Genomic DNA, 8208 nt, shown 5'->3' with positions numbered 1-8208 from the left:
GGCACTAAAACTTCATTGAGACTCATCACCAGTCTGCAGCATGGCTGACAGCATAGCAACAACAGTAGCATTCATCATCCACATGTTATCATCATGAACAAAAGCAAGCAAACAGTATGGTATTCAACATGGTATCACCAACACAAGATCACTTAGCATGGTACACAACAAGGTTCATGTAACTAGGGTTTGGCAATTGCAGCATGTATTCATGGTATCTTCATGCAACATAAAATTCGTCCAGCACACAACAGCATAATATTGAAATGCATCATGCAACATTAAGATATCAACAAATGAAACACGAGCTCGTGGTATCCCGGGCAGAGTAGGGTTTCAAGATAACAGCAGGGTTTTAGCATTTGGTTCACCAACATCACCCTCAATTGAAATTCCAACAAATAAACAACTAATCATGGCAGCATTCAAACATGTTTTACATGGATTTCTAGGCATGGTCATGAGGTTTCAATGTAACAGCATGGCAACATACATTCATCATCATGTATCTCAAAATTTAATGTGTCCAGAAATTGCAATCCAAGGTACCAACAGCATCATTAAACATCAGGTAACACAAAATATGGCAATGGTTTTCACTGAAGCAACAACAAACAAGCAAATCGAAGGAAACTAGGTTTGAGCATGCAAAGTGAAATCCAAATTTTTCATGATATGTGTAACCAATCAGCATGACTCAAGTTGCACAAGAACAAGCATGGAAAGACCTTTTAACAAACATAACATAGCAAGGCAAAAGAAAGGATCCAAAAGCTTACTTGGTTGTGAAGAAAAATGGATGCAGGGCTTTTTCATTTCTTTTGTCAATTTTCAACAAAGTTGGGATCTGCAGGATGCTGTCTTTTTGATGCTGCAGGATGTTGTCTTTTTGATGCTGTAGGATGTTGGTTGATGTTGGTGAGGTTTTTGATCATCCAAGGCCAAAAGGCTAAGTCCAATTTTTAGAGAGTGTATTGGTTTGCTAGGTTTTGTTATGACAGTAAATTGCAAATGGCAAGGTTTGGTTTTGGTTGGAATAACATGGTTGGTCCTGCTATGTGGCTGCTAGCAAGCTTTTGAAACATGGCTAAAATGCAGTTAGGTGGTTTTAGAAATTACAAGGTTTTGTTGGTTAGCAAGGCAAAATAGGGTTGGCTATGCTACTGGTTTGTTTTGACAGGGAAATTTGATGGAAGTGTGCTGTTGTGGTTTCCTTCTTAACAGAAAAATCTCTTTTCAAAACCTGCTATTAGCTGTTGTTTTTTTGGTGGCAAGGCAGGTTTTTGGATGCTGTAGGCAGTTGATTATTATGGCTAGCTGGGATTAATCTTGTTATGTTTTTTTGTTTTGACAGAAAGATTAAAATGCAAATCATCAAGGGTTTTGGTTGGTCATGATTCTTTGAGAAAAATGCAAAGCAAGATGATGCATCAAAAATGGTTTGTTTTCCTCCTGCTATTGGCAATACTCATGACAGAAAGAAAATGAAGGGTCTGCTGTCATGATCGCCTTTTGAAATTGGACAGCAAGTTATGCTGTTTTGTATTGTGCCAAAATCCTCTCCTCTTTGGAGTTTGACAGCTTGCTTGATAAAATGCCAAAGCCAAGTCAATCCAATCCTCTTCTGCTGTCCTGCTGCTGTAGGTTTTCTAAATGGCAGAAAAATGGTGGAATGGATGCAGGTTAGGTTACTAGGGGCTTGGACAGAAAAAAATGCAAGGTGGTGTGGTTGGAAAATGAATGAGATTGGTTTTGGTTTTGTTAGGTTGTTGCTCATGACAGCAAGAGGGCAAGGTGTGTGCAGGTTTTCTGAAATCCAACTCAAAATAAAGTGCTGTTGTTGGTTTTATGACAGGGAAATGAGGGTGAAAATGTTGCCAGGCTTTTGAAGGAAAGTGCAAGTAGCTAGGTCAAGTTGGTCTTTGGTCAAAATCCAGTGAAGTGAGTTTTTAGGTTTTGTTATGTTAGGTTCTGTCCATGACAGAAAGAGGGCAAGGCTGTTGTGAGAAATTGAGGTGAATGCCAAAACAAGGTACAAGGTAAGGGTTTTCAGTTGGTCTTTGCTGCAGTTTTTATATAACAGAAAAAAAAAGTGGTGAAACTGTTGGTTTGTGTTGGTTTTTTCCTTGTTTCACAATGATGAATATGGATGTGTCATCAAGATTGCCATGCTTCCTTCTGCTGCAGCATGTTGTTCATGACAGGGAAAAAGAAAAAGAAAACCATGCTGTTACTGTTTGGTTTGAGATGGCTTTGTGGTTTTGAGTTTTTGACAGTTTTTTAGAACATGGCCAAAGCAGTTTTTTAGCATCAATGAGTCTTGGTCAGTTCTGTTGCACTCCTCCCTTTCTTGTGACTGCCATGAGCCTCTCTTGACAGAAAAGTAGTGCTGTCCAAACTGCTATTGGACAGTACAAGTTATGGCTATTGCACTTGGTTGTTGAAGCAATGTACTTTCCCCCTCAATCCAAGTAAGCAAGAATGGCTTTATGTACTGTTTAGAGTATGGCTACATAATGAGGTTTCAACATGACAGAAAAAATGGCTTGCTAACTTCTGTTTTGAGAGTACAAACCATGGTATGGTGGATGCATAAACAAGTATGGTGCAATGGTACTTTTCTTACAATCCAAGCAACCAAGCAATATCCACATGTTCTGCATAATTTGGCTTTGCAAACACACTTAAAATGACATTTATGAGCTTTCCCAATTGGCCAAATGCTGAAAAAATGTTTGAGTCAAAAAGTCAACTCTTGGTCAAACTTTGAATTTAAATGAAAAATGTCCAAAAATGCCATTTTGATTGGTAAGGTTTTAGGTCATGAAATTTATATTTTTGGAAAGAGGATGAAAAATGTGGTTTGTAGGAAAAAACCCCACCAAATTTGGCCAAACGGTTTGGGAGATATGGCCCTTTGAAGTTCAAGATTTTCTGAAATCGATTCGATCATAACTTGCCAACCACACATGGGAATTGAGAGTTCTATGACTTTTTGGAAATGGGAGAACAAGATCTTCAACTTTCATGTTGGGCAAAAATTCATTTGAGGCTTGTATCATGATGTAAGTTTGAGGATCAAAACTTTCCATTTATGGCAAGTTTCAGTTACAGGCCCAGTTTCCGTTTTGGGAAATTCATGATCTGGCTTCAAATTCTTCCATGATGGTGTTTGGCATGATATATGATGACTATTTGGACATGAATGAACTCTCACAAACCAATTCCAATCATCCAATCACTGATTAAATGGACAGTTGACCAACAGTTGACTTTTAGGGTTTCTGACTGATTGTGCATTGACTGATGACTTCCAAACCCTAATTCCTTGAGAACTTGACTTCAAATGATGTCCCAAGTTGTATGAACTCTTGATTATTGACCATGGTGCCCAAATTCCACAAGAATGACCACCATCCACTGCTTTGACTGACAGTTGACTTTCTTTGACTTTTTACTGTCTGGGCATGAACTGCTGACCTCTGAGCCTTCAACCCTTGACCAAAATTCTTCAAATAGACCTCCAAGCCATGTGAACTTGTTGGACAAACCCCAAGGCCTTGATTCAATGAGAAATTCCTTTGCTTGCTTGGTTGACTGATCAGGAGATTAGTTTGACCTAATTCTTGACTGTTTGCACTTGAGGCAAATGAGGAACAATGCAAATGCTATGCAATGGATCATGACATGCTATGACCTAATATGAAAATGTATGTATAATGATAGGTGCAAATTTGAGGTGCTACACTTGGCAAGATTGGAGTTCACTATTTCAAATGCTTATGATTCCTTATGATAAATAAATAGATTCAAGATTATTGATGATGTTCAAGTATCCTCTCAAAGTCATTTATGTCTAAATGATATTGTGATAATCACTATATTGATCCTTAGACGATCTCTCCACCTAACTATCAATATAACAATCTTTAATGTTTAATACCAAAGAAGAGTAATGAATAAATCTATCTCGGCAACTTATTCACTACTTGAAAATTTGTTTTATGTCAAGACTCAAATAATCTCTCTCGACAACTACTCAAATCTGGTTTTCAACTTAGGGCAAAAACAATATTCAATACATCAACAATCATTATCATATATATAAATCAAATGAAATACATAAGCATATGAGAATAGCTACTACCTCCAATCTTGACAAAAGGGAGTTTAGCTCCTCATCATCATTGTTACAAAGCAGAATGCAAAAGAAGAAGAAACTTTGTTTTTCTCTCTTACAAAAATCTCTCAATATCAATGTATGAATGATAATCAATGAATCCCTAGAATAATGTATTTTCTCTCCTAAAAGAGTTGACATTTCCTCAATTGCTCATTTCCATCCAAAGCAGAAAAGCTATTCCAAGGTAAACACCAAAATGGCAAAACCAGTTGGCCTTCAAAACAGCACTTTTGACCCAAAAATCAGTTTGCTGAATTCGCAGGGTTCGCGGAGCGAACTTTGTTCGCGGGGCGAACTGATGCTGTCTCATTCAGTTCGCGGGGCAAACTTTGTTCGCGGGGCGAACTGAAGCTGCCTCAGTTTCCTTGCTTTGCAAGCTTCATCCAAAATCTTCCATATTCTGACGCTACAATCCAAAGCTTTCTCATCCAAAAATTCTACAAAACTAACAAATATGTGAAATAACTATTCAACACAAAATAAATTAAACCTAATTGCATTTATACAAAATAGTGAGAATAAAAGTGTGTAATTACATCAAAACTTGGTAAAAGGGACCAATAAAATGATATAAAAAGTAGTACTAATTGGTCCCTAACAGTCACCCTTCACAATTAATGGAAACCATGAAAACACTTTGTTATTAGATTAGGAAAAATTATCTTTTCAAAAATAGTGGTTTTAATAACATAATCGAACACACAAAAATGGACTTTTATGCGCTTAAAACCAGGTGTTGTACGAGCAAAAGATGACAACACCTTTAAACTATTTTTTCCACCATTAGCAACTTTTAAATTAATTAAAAGTAATTAATTTCCAAAAAGAATTTTTGCACTCTAACATTTGTTATCGCGAAAGCGGACAATATAAAGTATAGGCTTAACACTGTTCTGGTTGCACGAAAGTGAATTGATCCTTAAAAGTTAATTCTTTTTCTTAAAAGAAAATATTATCCCGTATTAAGTATAATCTAACGACGTCCATGTAGCAACCTGAAAAATACAGTGTGCGAAAAAACAACCGGCGAAAGAAAATGACAGAAGAGTCGCCACCGTGCGTTATTTATCCCAAAGGAGGGAAAGGAAACGCTCGAAGTAAACCTGAAAAGAGAAAAGGAAAAGACAAGGTCTCGCAACCAAATCTTGGGTTCGAGAGTCGGTTATGCGAAGGGAAGGTATTAGCACCCCTACGCATCCGTAGTACTCTACGGGATCCACTTTTGTAGTTCTTGTCTAAAGGGTGTGAGTTTATCTTATATTGTTTACTAAAAAAGGGGTTAAATGAAAATGACTTGCGCGGATGTCGCATCCACTGCATACGTATCTCATCTGAATATGAGAATCAGAGTCTTCGTAGCTCGGCTAACCTATGGGTTTGGGGGATGTGTGCTCGCTAAGACATCGCGTCTTATGCCTACGTATCTCATCTGGAATGAGAATCAGAGCAAGCTGTAGTTCGGCTAACTACGGGGTTATGGATTGGGTTTTGGACGAACGACATTACTACGCAATCTACCGGATGCTCGACCTTTGGAGACTTACTCACCTGTAGTAGAAGGAATAAACGTGTGTTTAGGAGAAGAAAAATCAATGAAGGGTTAGGGTTTGGGATGCTCATGCAAAAAGGGTAATGAGGATAAGACCTCATAGCTCTTAACCCTGGACAAAGGAACCTGCATAAAGTAAACACAAAAACATTGCCTCCTATCGAGGTCTTCCAGCTAGGAAAGCAGTAAAATGCGGGAAAAATGTAAAAGTACCACACGGATGAAGATCCGAGGTAACATCAATTAACGGAACGATAAACCCTGAGATCCTTCCAAGCTAACATCATCAAAGAAAGTGGGTCAGTACAGGTAATCGGAATGAACCTCTAGGGGGTATCCCACAAATAAAGTGGGAAAACCACACAAACCATCTCTGCAAGAGTCATGTGAGCCCTCACAAAAAAAAACTCAACAAACAGGTTAGAGAGAAAAAAATAGGGTAATCAAGGGTTGCCCCCAAATCAAAATGTAACCACATGAATCATGCCCTTTCAATTCACAAAAAACTCACAAAAAGCAACCAAGGGTAGGAGGCCTAAACCTCTTGTTAAACATATGCATCAAAAGGGTATCAAATTCACCCATAATACCTCATACATTCAGAAAATTCAAATTGAAAGCATAGCGATGATGGATATAGGGCAAACCTGACTGGAGTGATCGAATGAAATTGAATTGTACCCGTGAGGTTTACAAAACAATCTTTAGGATTTATGTGAGGCAGAGGTGATTCTATGCAGTTGAGTTCCCTTCAGGGTTTGGAGGTTGCTCTGAACTCTGTTAGCTCTTCTCTCACTATCTTTTTCCTCCAGCTAGGGTAATAGGAATAGAATTGCCTTTTGTTTCACTGAAACTCTAAATTTATAACCTGATTTTTGTGAACCTGTGGGCTCAAATGAGAGAGGTCCAAGTCCAAGATTTTTTCTTTTATTTATTTATTTATTATTTATTTTTTTATTATTTTTTTTTTCGTTTTTCGTTTTTTTTCTCGTTTTTTTTTCAAAACACGTGGGCTTCGCCTAGCGAGCATGACAGCTCATGAACAAACCTTTGCTCCTTCAAGATTAACGTTTTGACTGACGAATAGACCCCTGTTGGAAGTAACTCAAGTCTTTCCCTTGTGTTGACTGATCATCTAAATAGAGCCCACAAAGTGTCCTGGATGATGTTCAAGCTTCTTGGATCCGATTCTGATTGCCATGATGAAATGCAAATGCTAAATGACCTAAAAAATGAATGCATGCATGAGGTGTAAAGCGTATGCTTCCAGGAAAAATGAAGGGTAAATTTTGGGGTATTACAGCTGCCCCTATTCAATCAACTGGAGACCTGGAAAGAAGATAGTAGCGGCTTTCGTGCTTTCGAGGTATCAAGGGATTGAATACAATAGAAGCCCGAAAATTTGCACTGAAGTGAAGTGAAGTAACAATGCCTGTCAGAATCGGCAAAGAGGTGGTCTTGAAAGAAGAATCCGTCTGGTACGGTGAGAGTTAGTCTGAATACCAAAAAAGAATGTTAACCTGGATACCAAAATAAATGGTAACACAGAAATAACCATGGCCTGAATGCCGCTCATCAGTCTGAATACTGGAAATGACTTCGATCTGAACATCGAGAGATATGAGATTATTAATATCGGTCTAAACACCGAGAGGCTGACCTGAATGCCACAAGTTGCGTCGACCTGAATGTCAGAAACTTCTTCGATCTGAACATCGGAAAATTGGCCTGAATGCCACTTCGATCTGAATATCGGAAAATTGGCCTGAATGCCACAAGTTGCATCGACCTGAACGTCAGAAACTTCTTCGATCTGAATATCGGAAAACTGGCCTGAATGCCACTTCGATCTGAACATCGGAAAACTGGCCTGAACGCCACTTCGGTCTGAATACCGGAAACTTCATGCCTGTCAGCATCGGCAGAAATAAGGAATGATAAAAGAGGCGACGCATGGGCCAATGACACTTGCTGGGGATAACAAAGGTAAGTCATGAACAATCTTCAGTCTGAGTACTGGAAACAACTTCTGGCTTATCACTTGGGATACCGAGAATGTTTTATGCTTACATGCGTATGTTTGAATTTTTCAATGGCGTAATGCTCCATGAAAATGGAAATGCTACGCGATTTGGGAGGATGCAATGCAATATGATTCTACATGCAGGGATGCGAAATATTGGGTAGAATGCCAAACTGAGGCAAAGGGATCTGCTGGGGAAATGATCACCATCTTCTGGACCCTGGAAATGCTGCTGGAGATGCACAGCGCAAAGAATTCTGTGGGGAAATGACCCGCCACACGGTGTTCTAGCAATGACGAAATGCCGAGATTCTGACTGGGGAGAGAACGACACTGAAAACCTGCTGTTGGGGAAAACGATAGTGGTTCTGGCAACCACGATCTGCGAGAGATGACCCAGCAGGGGAAGCAAACACCGATACGGTATCGAGGTTCTGCTTCAAGGAAAGAAAC

The sequence above is a fragment of the Lathyrus oleraceus genome, chromosome 3 (genome assembly GCF_024323335.1).
Source record: "Lathyrus oleraceus cultivar Zhongwan6 chromosome 3, CAAS_Psat_ZW6_1.0, whole genome shotgun sequence".
NCBI classification, from domain to species: Eukaryota; Viridiplantae; Streptophyta; class Magnoliopsida; order Fabales; family Fabaceae; genus Lathyrus; species Lathyrus oleraceus.
Note: the sequence above shows the minus strand (reverse complement) of the source record.